This window comes from Coregonus clupeaformis, chromosome 17 (genome assembly GCF_020615455.1).
Source record: "Coregonus clupeaformis isolate EN_2021a chromosome 17, ASM2061545v1, whole genome shotgun sequence".
Lineage (NCBI taxonomy): Eukaryota > Metazoa > Chordata > Actinopteri > Salmoniformes > Salmonidae > Coregonus > Coregonus clupeaformis.
Genome location: NC_059208.1, coordinates 60,265,688 through 60,276,329, shown reverse-complemented (window position 1 = coordinate 60,276,329; position 10,642 = coordinate 60,265,688). Strand labels below are relative to the sequence as shown.

At 44.4% G+C, this 10,642-nt stretch overlaps 1 protein-coding gene across 1 annotated transcript in view; it reads left to right on the top strand.

Annotated features, from left to right (window-relative positions):
* Window positions 1-1,105: 1,105 nt before the first annotated feature.
* Window positions 1,106-10,642, top strand: part of LOC121586866 (regulating synaptic membrane exocytosis protein 3-like) — an 84,601-nt gene continuing 75,064 nt past the window's right edge. The window contains exon 1 of the mRNA XM_045226448.1: window positions 1,106-1,332. The gene's annotated coding sequence lies outside the window, so the exon portion shown is untranslated. The remainder of the gene's footprint in view (window positions 1,333-10,642) is intronic.

Genomic DNA, 10,642 nt, shown 5'->3' with positions numbered 1-10,642 from the left:
TTTCTCCTTGAGGACCCCACGCCGGACCATTTTTCCTTGAGGACCCCACACCGGCCCATTTTTCCTTGAGGACCCCACGCCGGACCATTTCTCCTTGAGGACCCCACGCCGGACCATTTTTCCTTGAGGACCCCACGCCGGCCCATTTCTCCTTGAGGCCCCCCACACCGGCCCATTTCTCCTTGAGGACCCCACACCGGCCCATTTCTCCTTGAGGCCCCCACACCGGCCCATTTCTCCTTGAGGCCCCCACACCGGCCCGTTTCTCCTTGAGGCCCCCACACCGGCCCATTTTTCCTTGAGGCCCCCACACCGGCCCATTTTTCCTTGATGACCCCACACCGGCCCATTTTTCCTTGAGGACCCCACACCGGCCCATTTTTCCTTGAGGACCCCACGCCGGACCATTTCTCCTTGAGGACCCCACGCCGGACCATTTTTCCTTGAGGACCCCACACCGGCCCATTTTTCCTTGAGGACCCCACGCCGGACCATTTCTCCTTGAGGACCCCACGCCGGACCATTTTTCCTTGAGGACCCCACGCCCGGCCCATTTCTCCTTGAGGCCCCCCACACCGGCCCATTTCTCCTTGAGGACCCCACACCGGCCCATTTCTCCTTGAGGACCCCACACCGGCCCATTTCTCCTTGAGGCCCCCACACCGGCCCATTTCTCCTTGAGGCCCCCCACACCGGCCCATTTCTCCTTGAGGCCCCCACACCGGCCCATTTCTCCTTGAGGCCCCCCACACCGGCCCATTTCTCCTTGAGGACCCCCACACCGGCCCATTTCTCCTTGAGGACCCCACACCGGCCCATTTCTCCTTGAGGACCCCACACCGGCCCATTTCTCCATGAGGACCCCCACGTCGGCCCATTTCTCCTTTGGTCCAGGTCCTCCCTCATGCCACTGGAATAGTGGATCAGGTGAGCGTAACCATGGAGATGATTTAGCTAGGAGGGAGACGGAAGGAGAGGGGGGGGGGGGATCTCTCTCTGTAGCCTTTTCCTTCCCACAGTACCGCGCGCTACCGCTAGGCCTACTGCCAGCTCGAGCCCAACAGCATCCCTTCTGCATGCCTCTCAGTGCGCGCCTCTCCCTGCCTCCACCCCTCTCTCTCTCTCTCCCTCCGGTTGCTCCCGCTGCGCCTTGTGGGTTCAGAGACACCAGCAAACCGAGAACCGTTGACGAGCATCGTTATCCTCGCGCACCAGCAACAAACCCAAATAGAACCCAAAAGATGACATTCTTAACGGTACAGCAGAAACGAACCGTTATTTGACAACTTCTGACAACCGATTCTGTCCATTAGACGCTCCTAGCTGTAAACGGTAAGCGAATTGTTTTGATTCTGCATTTCATATTAATTTGAAGAAAAATCCGGTTATTCCCTATACGGCACCTGCTCCGGTTTCATAAACAGATGGTGCGCTATGAGAATGATAATATTGATGGTGATTCAATCCCGTTTAGAGATAAAAAATGTTTTTGCAGAATAGGCTATTGCTTTACTATCATGGATAAACATAGCCCAGCGTTTTATTGAAACGACAGCAAACAAACATTGGGAGGAAAAGCAAAAAGCCTGCAGCTTTTAATTAGTTGGCATCTGGCATTACACATTTGTGTAATCTGTTTGGATTTGTTTTATGCTAATATTTTTATTTTTATGGATTATTTATAGGATATTGCATTTAATATGATCAGATCAGGGATGGTTGTATTGTTGCCACCACCAAGCAATCGTAGCCAATGATGTATATATACCCTAGCCAGCTGATTCTATGTATTGGCCATTGAGAGGCTTTGAAGCCACCGGTCGGCCATATTGGCACTTCCCTGTAGAAACAGTCCTCCATAGAAATGAATTGAATTCTACAGTATTGCAAAAAAATGTGTCAAGGACAAAATTACATGTTTTTAAGTATTTGTTTTGTTGTAATGTGGACAGTAACATTAGTAATCCAAAACATTTTTACTTTTAGGAAAATGTGTTGATGTATTTTTATTTATTTTTGTGTTTAGTTCACATACTATAATTTGTGAGCTTCAACACAGCACCACCTGTCAGTCATCTAGTGTATATATATATCACTGATCATAGCCTATTGCCTTTCCTTCCTCCAACAAGCTCACGAGGGAGACTCAGCAATTTACAAAGCACATTGACTAACTTCTTACAGTTGGCAATGTATGTGTCTGCAGCTGCTTTTCTCCTCAGGTAATGACATAGAAAACAGGAGTATTGGTATCCGAAATGTAGGCTGTTGTGTGAAATGTTATCATTTATTTTCAGCTAAAACTAAAACACTCATGCGATACAGCCTACCCAGTGAGCAAAATATGTTGAAAAGACGTAGTTTTGGTTGAAAGGACATCTATTCAAGGTCTTGTGCTCACTGGGTAGACTTATCTATCTTGACTGTTTAACTTTTATTAACCCAGTGTAGCCTACTCTCCAAAACAGTTCTGATATTCAGATGACCAACTAGATAAGATTACTACCTCTAGGGTCACGGAGGCATTACTTTGTGTTGTTGAAACAATGCCTTAATTAATGTCATCCACCAGGATGTATTCCATAATAAGGATAGGTAATAAGACTGATCCAATAAGGATAGGTAATAAGACGGATCCAATAAGAATAGGTAATAAGACGGATCCAATAAGAATAGGTAATAAGACGGATCCAATAAGGATAGGTAATAAGACGGATCCAATAAGAATAGGTAATAAGACGGATCCAGTAAGGATAGGTAATAAGACGGATCCAATAAGGATAGGTAATAAGACTGATCCAATAAGGATAGGTAATAAGACTGATCCGATAAGGATAGGTAATAAGACGGATCCAATAAGGATAGGTAATAAGACTGATGCAATAAGGATAGGTAATAAGACTGATGCAATAAGGATAGGTAATAAGACGGATCCGATAAGGATAGGTAATAAGACGGATCCAATAAGGATAGGTAATAAGACTGATGCAATAAGGATAGGTAATAAGACTGATCCAATAAGGATAGGTAATAAGACGGATCCGATAAGGATAGGTAATAAGACGGATCCAATAAGGATAGGTAATAAGACTGATCCAATAAGGATAGGTAATAAGACGGATCCGATAAGGATAGGTAATAAGACGGATCCAATAAGGATAGGTAATAAGACTGATGCAATAAGGATAGGTAATAAGACTGATGCAATAAGGATAGGTAATAAGACGGATCCGATAAGGATAGGTAATAAGACGGATCCAATAAGGATAGGTAATAAGACTGATGCAATAAGGATAGGTAATAAGACTGATCCAATAAGGATAGGTAATAAGACGGATCCGATAAGGATAGGTAATAAGACAGATCCAATAAGGATAGGTAATAAGACTGATCCAATAAGGATAGGTAATAAGACGGATCCAATAAGGATAGGTAATAAGACTGATCCAGTAAGGATAGGTAATAAGACTGATCCAATAAGGATAGGTAATAAGACTGATCCAATAAGGATAGGTAATAAGACTGATGCAATAAGGATAGGTAATAAGACTGATGCAATAAGGATAGGTAATAAGACTGATCCAGTAAGGATAGGTAATAAGACTGATCTAATAAGGATAGGTAATAAGACTGATCCAATAAGGATAGGTAATAACACTGATGCAATAAGGATAGGTAATAAGACTGATCCAGTAAGGATAGGTAATAAGACTGATCTAATAAGGATAGGTAATAAGACTGATCCAATAAGGATAGGTAAAAAGACTGATCCAATAAGGATAGGTAATAAGACTGATCCAATAAGGATAGGTAAAAAGACTGATCCAATAAGGATAGGTAATAAGACTGATCCAATAAGGATAGGTAATAAGACGGATCCAATAAGGATAGGTAATAAGACGGATCCAATAAGAATAGGTAATAAGACTGATCCAATAAGGATAGGTAATAAGACGGATCCAATAAGAATAGGTAATAAGACTGATCCAATAAGGATAGGTAATAAGACTGATCCAATAAGGATAGGTAATAAGACTGATCCAATAAGGATAAGTAATAAGACTGATCCAATAAGGTCAGACATACCAGTAAGCCAGAAGAGGCAATGAGACACTAAGATAAAATAATTACTTTATTATCCCTGTGGGGAAAGTTTGGTTTTCGTCTCTGTGCATACATAAAAACACATACTCAAATCTAGAGATGGGCATATACAGACATTTACACTATCTGTAGAAACACACCTTAAACTGTGTGGTTGGAGAAGAGATTAGGCCTGATGGGAATACATGATGCTTTGTGGGGAGGTTGGAGTGGGGTCAAAGGATAGATTGTCCAGGACAACTCAGCTGAGAGGTATAAAGGTGTGTGTGTGTGTGTGTGTGTGTGTGTGTGTGTGTGTGTGTGTGTGTGTGTGTGTGTGTGAGCGAACATCTGACATACTCTCACACCTCAGCGTGTGTTTTGGCCTTGCTGAAGCATTGGCAGAGGAGACTGGCATCAGAGTCCAGAGACAGGACGAGACCACTGTTGCTAACAAACCCAGTATCAGGATAGAGCATACATTGTGTGTGCTATTGTACACACACACACACACACACACACACACACACAGACACACACACAATACAATACAACACACTGTTAAAGGAATCTAAATCAATCTAGCGCATGGTGTGTTTTCTTACACCTGTCACACGTAACAGCAAGATGAGAGAATACATTTTGCCCCTGAATTGTGGGTGATCTCTGCAGAAACAAGCAACACCTGAATTGCGGGTGATCTCTGCAGAAACAAGCAACACCTGAATTGTGGGTGATCTCTGCAGAAACAAGCAACACCTGAATTGCGGGTGATCTCTGCAGAAACAAGCAACACCTGAATTGCGGGTGATCTCTGCAGAAACAAGCAACACCTGAATTGTGGGTGATCTCTGCAGAAACAAGCAACACCTGAATTGTGGGTGATCTCTGCAGAAACAAGCAACACCTGAATTGTGGGTGATCTCTGTAGAAACAAGCAACATTTTCACTAAGCAGCAGTTAGGCATGAATTACAAAATCTCAACTTCTCTGTAGAAAACAAAATGTATTTTCACCACAAAACCCAGAAAGATCATGTACACACACACACACACACACACATACACACACACACACACACACACACACACACACACACACACACACACACACACACACACACACACACACACACACACACACACACACACACACACACACACACACACACACACACACACACACACACACACACACACACACACACACACACACACACATACACACACACAAACACACACACACACACACACACACATGAAAAGCCTGGCACACATGGACAATTCTATATCACACACTGCAGTTGAGGAACAATGGGAAAGTAATTCTGCTTTGAAAGTTGATAAATTTGTAACCTCACTTTTGAGAAAATGGCCTTTGAATGTTTTGGTACACCTACTGGAGAGCTCTTCTTTGTCTACACCCATTCAGCATCGTTCACACCCTCTTACGCATTAGCCCCACTCAACTCTTTAAGGATTCACATGTGAGGCCATGTACTAAACAAACAATGATTTCAAGACTAAAGGCTGGTTTATACTACGTCTATCGACAGTTGTCGCAGTGACATCATGAACATTCTATTGTCGTCCGACATCAAACTTGTCATTGTCGTTATGAAAAAGTATAAACACAAAAACTAGCAGCCTGGTTGTCCAACATAGCATATCTAGTGTATTTTAACACCAATAAACCCACCCGTTTAAAAAATGAATTTAGTATATGTCAATCTAGCAAACCAGGCAACTAAAAGCCATGTTTTGGTTCGTTTCTAGCTTGTTAGCTAGCTAGCTAATGTTAATTTAGCTGACTAGCCAGTACAAATAATGACCATATCACATAGCTGACAACGTCTTCACTTTAGCTCACGTGTCTTCATTATTACAAGAAAATAAACTCACAACAACATCATTATTTATTACAGAAAATAGCTTACGGTTGTGAGGGTGACGAAATAAAAGCTGGGCATTCTACCGGAAAATTTTAGAACTTGGACAGCGTCTCGTTGGCCTAACGTTATATCCTAATTTGACTTTGGTGCAGGTCATGTTGTTCTTCACATTACAGTCTCTGGTAAACACACACTATATCAAATAATTATTTGCTAGCTAGCCAATTACGGCTAACTTAGTCGCGTCAAACAGTGCAGCCAGAATAACAACAGTAGCTGCATTTATTTGGATACATCCATAACAATGAGCTGAGGCGCGATTTCACCTGATATAGAAAATGTGCTCTCTCATCAGGACACTGTTGTTCAGAGGAGCTTGTCAACAACACAGCTAACACAATCACTTCAAACTGAAGCTGGAAAGACTACAAACTAGCTGCACTTCAGTTTCGTTTTACCTGTTTTCTATTGATAGTTACATTTACATTACATTTACGTCATTTAGCAGACGCTCTTATCCAGAGCGACTTACAAATTGGTGCATTCACCTTATAGCCAGTGGGATAACCCCTTTACAATGTTTTTTTTGTTTTTTTTTGGGGGGGTAAGGGGGGTAAGGGGGGGGTAGAAGGATTACTTTATCCTATCCCAGGTATTCCTTAAAGAGGTGGGGTTTCAAATGTCTCCGGAAGGTGGTGAGTGACTCCGCTGTCCTGGCATCGTGAGGGAGCTTGTTCCACCATTGGGGTGCCAGAGCAGCGAACAGTTTAGACTGGGCTGAGCGGGAACTATGCTTCCGCAGAGGAAGGGGAGCCAGCAGGCCAGAGGTGGATGAACGCAATGCCCTCGTTTGGGTGTAGGGACTGATCAGAGCCTGAAGGTACGGAGGTGCCGTTCCCCTCACAGCTCCATAGGCAAGCACCATGGTCTTGTAACAGATGCGAGCTTCAACTGGAAGCCAGTGGAGTGTGCGGAGGAGCGGGGTGACGTGAGAGAACTTGGGAAGGTTGAACACCAGACGGGCTGCGGCATTCTGGATGAGTTGTAGGGGTTTAATGGCACAGGCAGGGAGCCCAGCCAACAGTGAGTTGCAGTAATCCAGACGGGAGATGACAAGCGCCTGGATTAGGACCTGTGCCGCTTCCTGTGTAAGGCAGGGTCGTACTCTCCGAATGTTGTAGAGCAAGTTCTTTGTATATATTCATAAAAATGATTCCGATTCATGATTTCGACTGGCTGAGAAAAGGTGCCTGTCTGTCTCATCCCGACTCGTTCATTTCTATGGGACAGCTGGAGATCGAATTTGAATATTGAAACATTGTTGCAAATGTCGGAGAGACATACAGCAAGGTTTATACAAATCTCCGCTGTTGAAAACAAAATGTTAGTCTAAAAGAAATATGAGATAATGTCTAGATGCCTTTTATAGTGGAGATCAAGTTGATAAATTGCCTGGCTGGGCTGATGAGACGGTGGATTGCGCAGTCAGATGGAACAGAGTAAATAGGCATTTTAACGTCATAGATTTAGCCGTTGGGAACTTGTGGAAATGACACCAGCTGGAATGCGGTTTTGACCAATCAGCATTCAGGATTAGACCCACCCGTTGTATAAACTTTATTTAATACCCATCTGTCTCCCAATATTATATTGAATGCACATACATCTGTCAGTGACTGAGGTTCATTACCTGACCCTATTCAAGTCTCTATGGGTACATTCTACCCCTCTGCCTAGACAGGGGTTAGAAGTTTAGCTTGATTCTAGATTAGAAATCTCTATGGGCTCATTCTAGCCTCAGGACAGATTGTTACTCTCTCAGTTGGGATTGGGGTGAGAAAGTGGGGGTGTGGGGTGCTGCAGGGGGCCTCTGTACGAGGAGCTAGCAGTGTCCCAGGGGGGGGTACAGGGGCGAAGAGGGGGCGGCGGAGGTTCACACACACACACACACACACACACACACACACACCAAGGTTACGTTCGTCAGAGCAGAAAGCAGGGCAGGAAGGCATGAGTCAGGCCAGCTCCCAGTCTCATCCATCAACATCTGTGTGTGTGTCAGTCTTATCCATCTCATCCCTCTCTCTCTCTCTCTCTCTCTCTCTCTCTCTCTCTCTCTCTCTCTCTCTCTCTCTCTCTCTCTCTCTCTCTACAGGCTAGCCACCTTATTCTCTGTCCGTCCTCCCTCCGTCCGTCCTCCCTCCGTCCTCCCTCCGTCCGTCCTCCCTCCGTCCTCCCTCCGTCAGTCCTCCCTCCGTCCTCCCTCCGTCCGTCCTCCCTCCCTCCCTCCGTCCGTCCTGACTCATTCATCCTCCTTTCTTATCCTTTATTATTCTGAGAGAGGGAGGAAGAGATGGAGGGAAGCAGATCGTTTTTTCCCCTTTTCTCCATCCCTTCTTTGTTTTGCAGGGAGATTTGATAAAGGGTTGAGAGAGAAGGATGAGAAGAGGAAGAGTATAGCTTTCCTTCTGACGCTGAGAAACAGGAAGGGAGAGAAATAAATTGTATTTGTTGCTGGAGAAATGAAGAGATAAAACAGATGATGTTGCTGGAGAAATGAAGAGATAAAACAGATGATGTTGCTGGAGAAATAAAGAGATAAAACAGATGATGTTGCTGGAGAAATAAAGAGATAAAACAGATGATGTTGCTGGAGAAATTAAGAGATAAAACAGATGATGTTGCTGGAGAAATTAAGAGATAAAACACCGTATTCCCCATGCCTTAGGTAGGGCCCGTAAAAGCTCATTTCACACCCAAATGGCACCATATTCCCTGGGCCCATAGGGGTTCTGGTCAAAATGAATGGACTATATAGGGTATAGGGTGCCATTTGGGACACAGACCATGAGTATCATAAACCTCCGTCCCAGTAGTTCCTAATGTACATGTAACTAGAGTTCACTCTAAATAGGCCTCAATTTCTCATCCGGCTCCCTCCCTCCCTCCCTCCCTCCCTCCCTCCCTCCCTCCCTCCCTCCCTCCCTCCCTATCTCCCTCCCTATCTCCCTATCTCCCTCCCTCCCTCCCTATCTCCCTCCCTCCCTCCCTATCTCCCTCCCTCCCTCCCTATCTCCCTCTCTCCTTCTACATATCTGGGTGTCAGTGGAGAGAATCATACCCATATAAAGAAAGGAGTAAAACTAGGCCTACAGAAGGTTTAATGCAACAACATACTCTGGGTCTTCGCCAGACATCTATACTCTACATACAAGTCCCTTCAGGTACATATCAGTGTTATCTTCAACCCTCCATCTCTCCAGTACTGAGTTTGTGGATCTTTCTCTCTGTCTCTCTTTACCTAGGAAAAGAGATGGAGAACTAGAACAACGGCAGGTTTCTGCTCCCAAACGTTTAATAATGAACGACGCCAGGTTTCTGCTCCCAAACGTTTAATAATGAACTACGCCAGGTTTCTGCTCCCAAACGTTTAATAATGAACGACGCCAGGTTTCTGCTCCCAAACGTTTAATAATGAACGACGCCAGGTTTCTGCTCCCAAACATTTAATAATGAACGACGCCAGGTTTCTGCTCCCAAACGTTTAATAATAAACGACGGCAGGTTTCTGCTCCCAAACATTTAATAATGAACTACGCCAGGTTTCTCCTCCCAAACGTTTAATAATGAACGACACCAGGTTTCTGGTCCCAAACGTTTAATAATGAACAACACCAGGTTTCTGCTCCCAAACGTTTAATAATGAACGACGCCAGGTTTCTGCTCCCAAACGTTTAATAATGAACGACGCCAGGTTTCTGCTCCCAAACGTTTAATAATGAACTACGCCAGGTTTCTGCTCCCAAACGTTTAATAATGAACGACACCAGGTTTCTGGTCCCAAACGTTTAATAATGAACAACACCAGGTTTCTGCTCCCAAACGTTTAATAATGAACGACGCCAGGTTTCTGCTCCCAAACGTTTAATAATGAACGACGCCAGGTTTCTGCTCCCAAACGTTTAATAATGAACTACGCCAGGTTTCTGCTCCCAAACGTTTAATAATGAACGACGCCAGGTTTCTGCTCCCAAACATTTAATAATGAATGACGCCAGGTTTCTGCTCCCAAACGTTTAATAATGAACGACGCCAGGTTTCTGCTCCCAAACGTTTAATAATGAACGACACCAGGTTTCTGCTCCCAAACGTTTAATAATGAACGACACCAGGTTTCTGCTCCCAAACGTTTAATAATGAACTACGCCAGGTTTCTGCAGCAGTGGTTTTGACCAACATCCCTTCAGAAACATAAATAACACTCATATCTTAACCCTCCATCTCTCCATCTCCTCCCGCCATATATCCAGTGTTTCATTACATTTCTCCTCTCCCACATCCTGCCCCCTGAAGTGTGTTTTTTACAGTCTGTCGCAGGACCAGCATTATGAAGGTTATTTTGCGCTCAGGCTTGAATGAATGGCGGCGAGAGAGAAAAAAATACTATAGAGTTCAGCAGGTACTTGCACTCAAACCATAAAAAGGAAATATGCCAGTCTGGGGGCGGCAGGTAGCTTAGTGGGTAAGAGCGTTGTGCCACTAACCGAAAGGTCGCTGGTTCTAATCCCCGAGCCGACTAGGTGAAAAATCTGTCGATGTGCCCTTAAGCAAGGCACTTAACCCTAATTGCTCCTGTAAGTCGCTCTGGATAAGAGCGTCTGCTAAATG